The sequence below is a fragment of the Erinaceus europaeus genome, chromosome 2 (genome assembly GCF_950295315.1).
Source record: "Erinaceus europaeus chromosome 2, mEriEur2.1, whole genome shotgun sequence".
Taxonomy (NCBI): Eukaryota; Metazoa; Chordata; class Mammalia; order Eulipotyphla; family Erinaceidae; genus Erinaceus; species Erinaceus europaeus.
In genome coordinates this window covers 142,787,071-142,799,546 of record NC_080163.1, presented here as the reverse complement: position 1 = coordinate 142,799,546, position 12,476 = coordinate 142,787,071, and positions in this window count along the sequence as shown.

Sequence of the window (12,476 nt, the reverse complement as noted above, 5' to 3'; positions counted from 1 at the left end):
ACTCTAATTCCATCTCAGGTGGTTCACTTTCTAACAAAGTCCCCAAACCTAGATATACACCAGTTTCTGTGAGAGAGAGCATATGTTCACACGTATCTGTAAACTACTGCAAAATATATACCTGAAAGCAGAAGTACACTAGAGTTTGCAGTGAGTACCTCCCTAACACTTCCTCTCCACTATTCCAAGCTTTGGGTCCATGACTGCTCAACAATTTGTTTGGTTTCGTATGTTAACTCTCTTTTCAGTCACCAGGTTACAGATGCCATCAGGATGCTGGCCAGGCTTCCCTGTATTGAAGACCCCAACAATGTGTCCTGGAGCTCAGCTTCCCCAGAGACACACCCTACTAGGGAAAGAGAGAGGCAGACTGGGAGTATGGACTGACCAGTCAACGCCCATGTTCAGTGGGGAAGCAATTACAGAAGCCAGACCTACTTTCTGCAACCCACAATGACCCTGGGTCCATGCTCCCAGAGGGATAGAGAATGGGAAAGCTATCAGGGGAGGGGGTGGGATATGGGGATTGGGTGGTGGTAATTGTGTGGAGTTGTACCCCTCCTACCCTATGGTTTTGTTAATTAATCCTTTCTTAAATAAAAAAAAATTAAAAAATAAATTAAAAATAAAATAAAATAAAGAGAAGATAAACTATAAAAAAAAAAAGAAAAGAAAAAGTAGCAGCAGCAAATGCTGGAGAGGGTGTGGGGTCAAGGAACCCTCCTGCAGTGCTGGTGGGAATGTAAATTGGTCCAGCCTCTATGAAGAACAGTCTGGAGAACTCTCAGAAGGCTAGAAATGGACCTGCAATTCCTCTCCTGGGAATATATTCTAAGGAAGCCAGAAAACCCATCCCAAAAGATCTGTGTACACATATGTTTTTAGCAGCACAATCTGTAATAGCTAAAACCTGGAAGCAATCCAGGTGTCCAACAATAGATGAGTAGCTGAGCAAGTTGTGGTATATATACACAATGGAATACTACTCAGCTGTAAAAAATGGTGACTTCACTGTTTTCAGACGACCTTGGATGGAGCTTGAAAAATTCATGTTAAGTGAAATAAGTCAGAAACAGAAGGATGAATATGGGATGATCTCACTCTCTGACAGAAGTTGAAAAATAAGATCAGAAAACACAAGTAGAACCTGAAGTGGAATTGGCATGTTGCACCAAAGTAAAGGACTTTGGGTTCGGTGGGAGGAAGAATACAGGTCCAAAAAGGATGAGAGAGGACCTTGTTATGCTTGTATTGTTGTATGGAAAACTGTGAAATGTTATGCTTCTAAAAACTATTATATTTACTGTAGTATGTAAAACATTAATTCCCCAATAAAAAATTAAAAAAAGAAATTTAGAAAAAAAAAAGAATGTTACTCTGCAATCAAAAAGATTATATTTTGTCCTTTGGGACAAAATCAATGTTACTAGAGCTGATTATGTCTAGAAAAATTAAATAAAGAGATGGAAGACAACTAATGGATGGTTTTACTCATACATCCCAACAAAACAGAAGCAGGCAAACTATTAGACTTATGAGAACTATTCTGGTTATCTTTGTGAGGAAGGAGTGTGGGGATATGGAACGTTGGTGGTGGCTGTTGTGTGGCACTGCACATTGTAATCTCATAATCTTGTGGCAACTATTAATATCTCTCTGAATGACAAATTGATCCAAAGTGGAGAAATCACCCATGTTTAGGGGCCTAGCTCCATTAAAAAAAGAAATCAGACTTGAGGTCAAAATGCTTGTCAACTTATTATCTCTGTCACCTTAAGCAAGTATTTCTTTTCTAAAGTATTTTTAAAATTTTTATTTATGAAAAGGAAACACTGACAAAAACCATAGGATAAGAGGTGAACAACTCCACATAGTTACCACCACCAGAACTCCATATCCCACCCCATCCCCTGATAGCTTTCCTATTATTTATCCCTCTGGGAATATGGACCAAGGTCACTATGGGGTGCAAGAAGGTGGTCAGAGTTACTCACCTACAAATGCAATGTGCCCTCATGGAACTGTTACGAAGCCTCAATAGAACATCAATGCTATATGAGTAACAAAGTGGTCAGCAATAAAAGATACTGTATAAGTACTAGCTATTTTTTTTCTGTATCTGAAAGCACAGTATATTTTTCATTAAATATTCTTTTTATTATCTACCTAATTGGATATTACAATTTTTATGTTGCAAGATAATTGTAATTAGAATACTTAGTAATTCATCTAGGTAATGGATATGTAACCGTTTGTTTAGCCTGTCCTGACATTAAGATTGTTGGATACTAAAGCTGCCTCTAACTTTAAACAAACACATAAACACATACGTATAAATTCTCATTTTTTTCTATGCATTCATTATCTTGTGTATTTTTTACTATCAAAGCCAGAGAAGTGAGCAGCTTTAGATTACTAGCTGGGAATGTATTGATACTGCTTGACAAATTGATTATGAAAGAAGATTTATAAAATTTTATTGTCATTAGTAATATAAAAGTCTGACCTTTCCAATGTGCCTTTTACTATCATTTTCTACAAAAATAAAAGACATAAAATGAAACCTCATGGCTATTCCACTTAGCACTCTTTGCTTATTACTCAGGCTTTTAATGTTTATTTGCTAGATGAATTCACTAGATGTGATATTCAGTATTGATGTTATTTCTTTATGTCATGAAAGGATGTTCATGCTTAATTATAGGCATGTATATATAATATAACAACATTTTTTCATAAATTACTCTGGAATGCCACCTTTTAATTCATAGAGCAAAAATATTTCTCCTCTTTCTTGTTAAGGGAAGTGGTATTTTGCTGCATTTATACCTGTGACCATGTGGAAAGGGTCATAGCTAATTCTGGTTTCTCATTAAAGGAATCTGTCACATCATTTTTGCTTATTCAAAGTCAAAGTCTTTTCATCTGTGTGTATTCTCCTGCTTACTCCAACTCCCTGAAATTGCACCAAGAACCCACGATGAGATCATACCACCAGCTATAAAACCTCTGCTGAGCATTATTGCTCCTTCAGGCATCCAAAAGGGTTTTAATGTTCCAGTCTCAAAAGTCAACAGGGACCATGCCCCCTTCTTTCTTAAAAATGCTGAGTTTATGCCCACCCATTACTTTCTGCTCACTGGCACTGATTCATACAGTGCATCAATTTTCTTTCATTTTTGTTTCTCAACTCCTACGGCAAAGTTTAGCACCATGAAATATGTGACACGACTTGATGATGAAACAGTAGCTGCCTGCTCTAACTTCAGAGCAAGAGACACTTTTTTTTTTTTTTAAGACAGCCATTGAGCTACCAGCTGCTCTCCTAAAAAAGATGTAGCAGCATTAGCCACACAGATATTCTGCAGTTGTTCTCTCGTCGTAATGAAAAGGGATTTTATCTTTTATTTTGAAGCTAAACTACATGTGGTTTCCAGGAACTGGCCACAATAATGAGGCATGTTAAGCTGATGATGGATAAACTGAGTCTAGGTTCCACACATAGTCTCTGTCAAGGTCAATGTCTTTATTTCTTGATTACTTTTATAAATTACAGAAAAGAAGTAAAAGAATAGAAAATGGTGGTTTTTTGAAAGGCTACATGGAATTAAAATATGTTTCATTCACTGTCAAATGCCACTGAAGTAAAGTGTTTTCCAGATTTAAAAATTAAAAAGAAGTGACTTATTTGATTTTTTTTTTGCTTCCTCTGCACCCCACTTTTCAGGATTGTTATCCATCCAGTGAGAATTGTCAGTCACTTGGATGGATATATATATATATATTAAGGACAGGTGATGCTAGAAAGATTGTTATTCCCTAAATGCCTTGAATAGTCCACTCAAATGGAATAATTTCACCAGAAGGCATCCACAACTTAACAATATCTAATTTGCACAGAAAAGGGAAATCACTGTACCTTTACATGGCCAGTGAATGAAAGCCCAAGTTACTGTTACCTGATTTATAGACACCTTACCTAAAAAGGTAGTCTCTTGTTTGTCCGTTTGAGGAACATAGAGTAGGGTAGAGAAATGAATGGCTGTTAAAGAATATTTATTTTCCTCACTTTGCTTTGCAGCCATCCCCCCCCCTTTTTTTTCAATAGGACAGAGGGAAAGAAATAGACAGAGGGAAAGTAGATAGAAAGGGAAAGAAAGACACCTGCAGACCTGCTTCACTGCTTGTGAAGCATCCCCCTCCCCGCCCCCTGCCGCAAGCTGGGAGCAGGGGCTTGAACCAGGGTCCTTTTGCATAGTACTATGTGTACTTAATTGGGTGTGCCACCGCACAGCCCCCTCTTTTTTAAAAAATAGAATTAGCTGCCTTTTTTTTTTCTATTAACCATTAACACTGTTCATCTCTGACTTATAGTGCTATTAAGAACTGAACCTGAGACAGATTCTCCAACATGACAGTCTGTTGTGCAGACCACATTGGTCTCTCACTGACTCCAGGCATATTTTCTTCACTTACTTTTCTAAAAGACTTGAAGTACCAGAATTCATCACAAAAAATATTGCAGTTAAAACAATGAGGGGAGGGAGGGCAGGTGGAGATACTTCTACAATGACCATATGAAAGTATCAGTGCAAAGATCTGAGAATCATCTTGACTTTCTTCTCTATGTCTATCCCTCCATAATATGATCTCTATATATTTTTAAATCACTCTAAAAGGTCTTTTTTACCTAGCTTTCATAGATGAATATTTAGTTTCCTTATATCCTCTCCCCCTTCTCCCCTTGAGCACCTTTTACTCTAAGCATCAGGGTGATAGTTCTAAAAAGAACATTTTTTATAACATTTTGCTTATAACAGCCTATATCTTGCAAAGTAGGGTCTTTGCTTTGTCTTTTATGGAGAATAAATAGCATGAAGGGAAAAGAGTTGTCTAGCAGAGTAAATGATCAAATGATCGGAAATCAGACTGTTACTCAAGCACACATTCAGCAGTGATCCTGCTTCTTAAAAACACTGTCTTCACAAATCAGAGGTGACATCTAATTCTGATCTATTTGGGGGTTCTATACCAGCAACATCTGTAAAGACGTTATATACCAGTAATTCAATTCTACAACTGTCAACTGTTTTCTTGAACTGAAAATTTTGTAGATGTTGCTTCATCTTTTTTATTATTATTTATAAAAAAGAAACATTGACAAAACCAACTCCACACAATTCCCACCACCAGAACTCCATCTCCCATCCCCTCCACTGATAGCTTTCCTATTATTTTAATTAATACATTTACATTATCATTTAATAAGATTTCAGATGGAGACTGTATATCTTCAGTCTGAGTCTTTGCGTGGAATTCACCTACAGTTTTCTTTTATGTGTAAATTCATCATAGCTGCAATGACTTATAAGAAACAGACATATAATTTATGTGCAAAATAGTTATTTTCAGTGTGGTAATGTAGCGGGTTAAGTGTACATGGCGTGAAGCTCAAGGACCAGCATAAGGATTCTGGTTCGAGCCTCCGGCTCCCCACCTGCAGTAGGGTCGCTTACGGGTGGTGAAGCAGGTCTGCAGATGTCTGTTTTTTCTCTCCCTTTCTTTCTCCCCTCCTCTCTTGATTTCTCTCTGTCCTATCCAATAACAACAACAGCAATGACAACAATAATAATAACCATAACAACAACGGCAACAAAATAGGGAAAATGGCCTCTAGGACCAGTGGATTTGTAGTGCGGGCACCGAACCCCAGCAATAACCCTGGAGGCAAAATAAATAAATATTTCCAAAGTTACAAAACCTGTTGTTTGTCATTGTTCTATGTAAAAATGCTAGAGATCATGTCATATTTTACCATGAAACTCTTAGATGATGGCCCTAAAATAGATGGTCAATTTGTATGATACAAATGCAGTAGAGCACACTAGTCAAAAATCAAACATCCTTAACATTTGCCTATACTATGAAAAAAGTCCAATTGTTTTCCTTGAAATTCTAGTATGTTATGACATACAGAAGTTTATAATTTAGAGAGGATATAGCTCATTGGTAGAGCATTTGACTGCAGATGTTTATAATTTGATGTCAGAATAACCTTCATAGATATCATTTTTTAGTTGTTGTAGGATGTTCTATGGGATTAATATGTCATAATTCACTAGTTCATTTTCATATTGCTTCACTAGCATATAAGCAAGACTCTTCATATCATTGTAGGTGTTCTGTTTCCACTTTACTGTAAGTTCCTGAGCAGTTTATATTATTGTTCTAACAGTATATTTATTTAGTAGTAAAATTTTGTTTTAGTTATCGTTTTAGTGGCATTCAATATTTCATGTTTACTATGAAATTAAGTTACCTATTATGAGGAATATCAAAACCTTTTATTTTACCACTTAGTTACTAGTTGTCTAACCAATAAGTATGAATTTTTTTCTTATTAGAAAGAGGACCATGACATGTTGCAAGGACAGACAGGGGAATGGGACTGGGTCTTTGTATTCTTTTGGTTCATAAACATGTGAGGTGCAGGCCCTTATATAACTGAGAATAATAATGTTGTCATGACAGTAGAATGGGCTAAAGTTTACCTACCTGGGATCAACATGGTAAGATAAATGGAACAGGAGACTCATAAGCTAATAGGCACATATTTAGAAAGTATATGTAAGGCGCTGGGTGGTGGCACACCTCATTGAGTGCACATATTACAATATGCAAGGACCTGGGTTCGAGCCTCCAGTCCCCACATGCAAGGGGGAATCTTCACAAGTGGTAAAGCAAGACTGTAGTTGTCTGTCTCTCTGTTTCTCTCCCTCTCTATCTCCCCTTCCCTGCTTGATTTCTGGCTTTCTCTATCCAATAAATAAAGATAATTATAAAAAATTAAAACTTAAAAAAGAAAATACATGTAATACAGATACTGTCTCCTCTCTCAAATTACTGCTAAAATTACTCCCAAATTACAGCATTTATTTACTTTGTCTTATAAAATTATTTAATATTTTGAATTGCATATGTAGTCAAATTTTAATTATATTCTTTTATTGCTACCATTTCTCTAAAAATGTTTTAACCAGAGATCAAGTCATGGTTAACTTGGACAAAGGTATGATAAAACTTCTGTGACTAACACTTCTCCTTAGGGGCAGTTATGCAAACATATCACTTTTTCTGAAACCATAAGAATCGATAAAGAAGTATTTGATTAAGATAACACTGCATTAAGGCTGTATTCTCAAAGTGCCTCTCAGAATGGTTTTGGCTGTCATATGTTATAATGACAATCAGCATTGTTGCTCATTATTCTGAGTAGATAGTATAGCATTTGGCTTTTAATGACAGACATGGGATGGGTCTACAGAGACTGATTCTGGCTCCATTCCTGATGCAGAAATACTTTTAATATACATGGCTTTATAAAACACCATGGCCTTTGCTACATCTTTCTGCATTTAGACAGTCACATTTTCTACTGTAAGTCCCTGAGGGCTTGATTATTGTTTGACCAACACTTCTTCATTAAAATGTATATGACTGACAGGGATGCCAAGGAAATGATTTTTTTTTTCCTTCTGGAGTTTGTAGACTCTTTGGAATGGTCATAATATTTTGAAGAATAAATTCAGCTACAATTTGCCTATCTGTTGTTCTCACTATAGCATTAACTCATTGAAGACAGGAATTATACTTATGTATCTTTGTATAGATAATTATTGTATATAATGAAAGTTCTAGAAGCTCAATAATGTGTGTTAACTGACTGAGAGGAGACATATTTAAGTAGGGCATATGCATACTATAGCTCTGATCCTGCATCACTGTTAAAATAGTGGAGAAGGGCACTGGAGGATAGAGGAAAAGGTGGCCAAATATAGAGGATAAAAACAGACTTCTAGAGAAGGCAGTTTGTGGGCTTAGGCAAAAGAAAGCTCAGGGCAGGTAGAATTACACTAAAGAGCTATAAAACGATCAGAGGGAAAAGCTTGTTGAAAATACAGTGTTGGGTAGCACAGGGGGTTTCACAGTAGAGAGTGCACTGGACTTGCATGCATTACATCCTGGGCTGAATTCCAGCATCACATATACCAGACTGGTTTGCACTGGTTTGCTCCTACATGCATGCATATAAACATCTCTCTTGCTCTTGCTCTCCCTCTTACTATCACTCTCCCCATGCCATCTCATCACCAGGGTTAATGCTGGAGCTCAGAGCCTGCATGATGAATCTAATATTCCTAGTGATCATTTTTTTTCTTTTTATTTCTTTATTTCTGACAGAGATAGAGAGAAAGAGAGAGAGAGAAAGAGAAGGAAGAAGGAAGAGAGACATTTGATGAACTGCTCCACCACTTGTGAAGCTTTCTCCTAACAGGTGAAGACTGGGGGATTGAACCAGGGTCCTGTGCATATTTACAAGAGGACTCTACTGGATATGCCACTACATGGCCCCTAAATAGGTCAGTTTTTTCTATTATTATTATTAATCTTACAATGTTGTAACACACTATTAATAATTTTTTTAAACTATGGGATAAATATGCATATATACATATATAGATATATAATGGAGTACTACTTAGCAATAAAAATGTCCTTTGGGATAAAATGGATGGAATTGAAGAAAATTATGCATAGTGAATTAAGTGAGAAGGTAAAGGACAATTACAGGATGGTTTCACTCATATTTGGAATTTAGGGAATTGAACACAGGAACCTGAAAAAAAAATGAAAAAAAAATTTGACCCATATCCTAGACTGTAGAAAATTATAGTGGTTATCTAGGGTATTTGGGGGTTAGAGGAACAGTCAAATACTTCTTTGGTGGAGGGAAAAGTGTGTATATGTATCCATAAGCAAGAGACAATTAGATAACTCAAAGTAAAAGTGCTTAATAGCCCTCTGAGATTAGACCTAGACTTAATAAACATGGGATCTTCATAGAAGGGGCTAAAGAAGACATTGTAAATTCTCTGATTAGACTTAGATCAAATAAGCTTGGAAATCTAGTAGAAAGACTCAAAGAAGGCACCATAAACCCAATACCTGTATGGATACAACAAATGAGATAAAGTTCTATACCACACCCACCACCAAATTTCTGTATCCCTACCCTCCCACCTCACAAAGATAACCACCATAGCTCTTATAAGTCTTACAAGCAGTTTTTGTGCTTCTGTTTTGTTTGCATTATTTATTTATTTGTTTGTTTGTTTTTGGCAAGTTCATGTAAATCAGATCTCTAGATTCCACATATGAGTGAAACCATCTGGTAGGTGTCTTTCTTCTCTTTACTTATTTCACTAAGTATAGTCAACTCCAGTTCCATTCATTTTGTCCCAAAGGACACATTATAATATTTTTTATTGCAGAGTAGTATTCCATGGGATATATCCCATAACTTCTTTAACCAATTATTTTTTGATGATTATCTAGCTTGCTTTTTTACCCACCCATATGTTGAAGGGCAGTTCCAAAAGATGTTGCTTACCTGGGTTCAAGCCCCTGGTTCCTACCAGAAGGGGGGAAACTTCACAAGTAGTTAATTAGGGCTTCAAGTGTCTCTATGTCTCTCTGTCTCTCTCCCTCTCTGTCTCTTCCCACCCCTCTCACCTTCTATCTCTATCCAATAATAAATAAATAAATTAAGATATTAAAAAATAGATTTCACTTTAATCCATTCCTGGAGAAATTCTGATTGTTACTAGTCATTTATGAAATGACTTAATGTTTAAATAGTGCAAATAGCTCTTATGTGTCCATGTAATTTGTTGAGGGGGCATACTTTCTTTTTTTACTAAATTTCCCTGGTTTTGAGGAAATGGGCTTCCCTATACTATACTTCACTCTTCCCTTTACATATCTCTGTTACATCTTAAACTCTCATTTCTACCTTATTAGTGTATTCACATGGTCACCAAAATATCAAGGAAAGATTAGAAAGTAGTTGAGGTTATAGATTCAGAGAGAGAGCATGTGTGTGCATGCAAGCAAATCAGAGGCATTCTTCTGAAGATATCTATATCTATATATATATATATATATATGAATTTTTAATAATTCTAATGAGAGGTTGAAGAGAGAAGATGCTGATACCTTCTGGGGAGATTGCAACCCAGAGCAATATACCATCTTCCTGGACCCCATCTGTGTGGAATCCATGACAGTGATTAAGCTCACTATATGTATTTCTCTGTATTTCTTCAAGGTATAGACTTCATATTCTTTAAGATTGGAATAGTTAGTTTAAAATAATAGTACCATCTTGGAGTGGCAAAATATCTATTCTTAGCTGAGCATGGAAAAGTACTCACTTTGTCATGCATGAGACCTGGGCTCAAGTCCCATATGAGGAAGCTTTGGCACTGTGGTTTCTTTTCCACTTTCTCTGCCTATCTCTAACTAAAAACAAGCAAACAAACCAAAACCAATGGGAGAATACTTTCTTTTGTTTATATTAATCATTGTTTTAGAAATGTATGTAGCTGGAAATCACCTGGTAGAGTTTACTGTTACCATATGCAAAGACTGGGGTTCCAGCCCAGGGTCCTCACCTGTGGAGGGGAAGCTTCATGAGCAGTGACAACAGTGAAGCAGTACTTCAGGCGTGTGTCTCTCTGTCTTCTGTATCTCCTCATCTTCTCTCTCAATTTCTCTTCATCTTCCAAAAAGAGACAAAGAGAAAAAAAGTGAAGAATGAAAGGGGAAAAAATGGTTACTGGGAATAGTGGGTTTGTCCTGCAAGCACTAAGCCCCAACAATAACATTGGTGGCAATTTTTTAAAATTCATAAATAATTTTTAAAAAAGAAAGAAATCTACATGTTAGGTCATTTAAATACACCAAAGTTGGGTTGGAACAGAGCACCTTAGTGATAAGTACAGTGTGAAACTTTACCCTGTAATCCTGCAATTTTGTAATCCACTAGTAATAAAAAATAAACAGAAAAATGCCTCTTTCCATCAAAATAAAAGAGGGGAGGAGGGGAAGCCAATAAAGGAGAACACTGCATGCAGCTACATCTATACAACTTTCCTATAAATAAGTAAATAAAGTACAATTAAAACTAAGATCTCAATAGATATGCAGAGAACCTGAACAACAACAATAAAATAAACTCTTAGAAGAGGAATTAGAATGACTCACAGGCAGAAGGGGTGGGGTGGGGGAACGTTCAGCATCTATAAAGAAATTAAAAAGGAGGCAATTGAAAAAGCAAGAGGCAGTTTTTCACCTATCCAATTAACACACATTAAAAATTTAAAAGACAGAAGAGCAAAGAAAATGATGTTTGAAAGAGTTTAACTTAACTTACTTTTCTGCATTTCTCTAGGGAGTGTTAATTAGCACGACCTTTTTAGAAACATTTGGGTAATATGTATAATGGGCTTTTAAAATATTCTTACCATCTGACCCACCTATTCTACATCTACAATCCAACACAAGAAGTTCATGAGCAAAGCTCTTTATTGAAATTATACTTATGATAGAATTAAAGATGTACCTACGGAAAATATTTTTTAAAGCACATTCTTACTGATAAACTCAGAATAAAATGTTAGAGTAAAAATCATTGAAATATGCATTAAAAATCTACCCTGACGATAGTTTTTAGAAGAAGTAAGGGACTGAGCCTCTCTCCTTGGATTAATAGGAGATAAGGTTCCATAGGGGGCCAGCTGAAGCGCAGTGGGTTAAGTGCACATGGTGCAAAGCTCAAGGACCAACAAGCATAAGGATCCTTGTTTGAGCCCCTGGCTCCCCAAATTTAGGGGAGTCCCTTCACGAAGCAAGTCTTCAGGTGTCTATCTTTCTCTCCCCCTCGCTGTTTTCCCCTCCTCTCTCAGTTTCTCTCTCTCCTATCCAATAACAACAGCAGTAACAACAACAACAGTAATAGCAACAACAAGGACAACAAAAGGGGAAAAATAGCCTCCAGGAACAGAGGTTTCCTAGTGCAGGCACTGAGCCCCACCAATAACCCTGGAGGCAAAAAAAAAAAAAAAAGATGAGGTTCTCCAGGGCAGGTGAGAAAGCACACCTGAGAGGATGCCTGCTTTTCTATGTGCAAGACCAAGGCTTGAGTCCATCCAGGGTACACAGCTTTTGTACTCTAGTATTTTTCTCTCTCCCTCTGCCACTGTCCCTCTCTCCCTCTGCCCCTCTTTCCCTCTGTCCTTCTCCCTCTCTGCTCCTTTGTTTCTCTGTCCCTCTGTCCTTCTCCCTCTCTGCTCCTTTGTTTCTCTGTTCTTCTATGTCTGTTTTGTTTGTTTGGTTGGTTTGTTTGTTTGTTTTGTTTTGTTTTTGTTTTTTACTATTTTTTATTTGGGGGTTTACAGATTCATCCTTCTCTTTCTGGCTTATCTCACTTAACCTGATTTTTTCAAGCTCTATCCAAGATAAGATGAAGAAGGAGAATTTATCATTCTTCATAGTTAAGTAGTATTCCATTGTGTATATATACCACAACTTGCTCAGCCACTCATCTGTTACTAGACACCTAGGTTCTTGATTAT